General features: G+C 36.8%; 2 pseudogenes across 2 annotated transcripts; both read right to left on the reverse strand.

Annotated features, from left to right (window-relative positions):
* LOC112605725 lies at positions 1-1,672 on the reverse strand (annotated as a pseudogene). Its single transcript, XR_003115551.1, has one exon. The product of XR_003115551.1 is annotated as a putative elongation factor 1-alpha-like 3 (transcript).
* LOC112605726 lies at positions 1-1,730 on the reverse strand (annotated as a pseudogene). Its single transcript, XR_003115552.1, has one exon. The product of XR_003115552.1 is annotated as an elongation factor 1-alpha 1 pseudogene (transcript).
* Positions 1,731-2,910: the final 1,180 nt, after the last annotated feature.

The following is a 2,910-nucleotide window of genomic DNA, read 5'->3' on the forward strand; positions in this document are numbered from 1 at the left end:
ACTTTTTTAATGGGTCTCAAAATTCTGTGACAAATTTTTGGTCAAGTTGTTTCCATTAAAAAGTACTGATTTTAAAAACTAATAACTTAAAACTGCCACACGCAAAAAAGAAAACCAAAGTGGTCCACAAAACATTCTCCTTTCCTTCTGAAGGTTTTACGATGCATTGTTATCATTAACCAGTCTTTTACTACTAAACTTAAATGGCCAATTGAAACAAACAGTTCTGAGACCGTTCTTCCACCACTGATTAAGAGTGAGGTGGCAGGTATTAGGGATAATATTCATTTAGCCTTCTGAGCTTTCTGGACAGACTTGGTGACCTTGCCAGCTCCAGCAGCCTTCTTGTCCACTGCTTTGATGACACCCACCGCAACTGTCTGCCTCATATCACGAACAGCAAAGCGACCCAAAGGTGGATAGTCTGAGAAGCTCTCAACACACATGGGCTTGCCAAGAACCATATCAACAATGGCAGCATCACCAGACTTCAAGAATTTAGGGCCATTTTCCAGTTTTTTACCGAAACGGCCATCATTTTTTCCTTCAGCTCAGCAAACTTGCATGCAATGTGAGCCATGTGGCAATCCAATACAGGGGCATAGCCAGCACTTATTTGGCCTGGATGGTTCAAGATAATCACCTGAGCAGTGAAGCCAGCTGCTTCCATTAGTGGGTCATTTTTGCTGTCACCAGCAACGTTGCCACGACGAACATCTTTGACAGACACATTCTTGACATTGAAGCCCACATTGTCCCCAGGAAGAGCTTCACTCAAAGCTTCATGGTGCATTTTGACAGATTTTACTTTGGTTGTAACGTTGACTGGAGCAAAGGTGACCACCATACCGGGTTTGAGAACACCAGTCTCCACTTGGCCAACAGGAGCAGTACCAATACCACCAATTTTGTAGACATCCTGGAGAGACAGGTGCGAGGGCTTGTCAGTTGGACGAGTTGGTGGTAGGATACAGTCCAGAGCCTCAAGCAGTATGGTTCCACTGGCATTGCCATCCTTACAGGTGACCTTCCATCCCTTGAACCAAGGTATGTTAGCACTTGGCTCCAGCATGTTGTCACCATTCCAACCAGAAATTGGCACAAATGCTACTGTGTTGGGGTTGTAGCCAATTTTCTTAATGTAAGCGCTGACTTCCTTAACAATTTCCTCATATCTCTTCTGGCTGTAGGGTGGTTCAGTGGAATCCATTTTGTTAACACCAACAATTAGTTGTTTCACACCCAGTGTGTAAGCCAGAAGAGCATGCTCTCAGGTCTGCCCATTCTTGGAGATACCAGCTTCAAATTCACCAACACCAGCAGCAATAATCAGGACAGCACAGTCAGCCTGAGATGTCCCTGTAATCATGTTTTTGATGAAGTCTCTGTGTCCTGGGGCATCAATGATAGTCACATAATACTTGCTGGTCTCAAATTTCCACAAGGAGATATCAATGGTAATACCACATTCCCGCTCAGCTTTCAGTTTATCCAAGACCCAGGCATACTTGAAGAAGCCCTTTCCCATCTCAGCAGCCTCCTTCTCAAAATTTTCAATGGTTCTTTTGTCGATGCCACCGCATTTGTAAATCAGATGGCCAGTAGTGGTGGACTTGCCCGAATCTACGTGTTCAATGACGACAATGTTGATATGAGTCTTTTCCTTTCCCATTTTGGCTTTTAGGTGTAGTTTTCACGACACCTGTGTTCTGGCGGCAAACTCGTTGCAAAAAAAGATACTCACTCATATCTTAATCATTGTTCTAGTTTCCTTTTAACTTTGAGGGTAGAGAAAGCTTTAAGTTTGCAGATAGAAAAGAAATAAAAAAGAAAACTCAAACCCACAAAACCACACAAGTCACAATCAAAACACCTTTTAGGCTATATACCAAAAAAAAAAAAAAAAAAAAAAAAAAAGATAAAAGAATTCAGAAGAACGACAGATTTCTGCTGAACACACATATGACAAAATATAGTAGATTCAGGTTTGTATGAATTCGAATGAGAATAACTTTATCTTATCACATAAGAAACAATAAAAATGAATTAAATTGCTCTTCAAATCAACTTAGAAAACGAAATAGACACAGAAAGAGAAAACAGAATTAAAAGCAGAAATTAATTTCAAAAAGTTAAAACTGATAAATCTGAGATTTGGCCATTCAAAATATTAAGTAAAAAATTGTTGGAAAATCTAATGAAGAAATAATAGAGAAAACAAAAGTATGTAATTTAGGAATAAAATATGTAAAATAATCTCAGATATGGAATGAAACTTTAAAAATTATAAGCAAATACTACTACATTAATAAATGTCTGATTTTTAAAATGAAATACCTTTCTAATAGTATGTGAAGTTTAGCCTTGAATAAAACAGGTAAAAATGAGTGGTTTGAAGTAATTTTATCAAAAGATTGTAATGCAAATGCCCATTCACCAGGATAAAATGAATGAGGTAATTTATTCCTTCAGAGAACAGGTAAATCTTGTGATTTATCTTTAGATGAACTGTTTCAGGACAAAGAAAAAGATGCAGTGTTTTCCAATTAATATTATGACAATTACCTATACCTGTTTTCAAAGCAGCAAATATAATACACACGCAAATAAGCCAAAAGACCAATCTGACTTATGAATATAAGTGCAAAATTAAGAAATAAAATGCAATCATTTTAAACCCAAAACATATATAGTCACATACATATACAGTATGGCCAAGTAGGATTTATTATAGGAATACAAATATGATTTGTAATTAAGAAATAATCAAATATAATTTATCTCATCAACATTTCAATAAAAAAAGTTAACCTCATTAAATCCTAAAACTGTTTGAAAGTTCAACATTTATCTCTAAAAAAAATCCAACACAGCAAAGTTTTATAACTTTTGAAGAGAAAACTTTCTTAA

This window comes from Theropithecus gelada, chromosome 14 (assembly GCF_003255815.1).
Source record: "Theropithecus gelada isolate Dixy chromosome 14, Tgel_1.0, whole genome shotgun sequence".
NCBI lineage: Eukaryota > Metazoa > Chordata > Mammalia > Primates > Cercopithecidae > Theropithecus > Theropithecus gelada.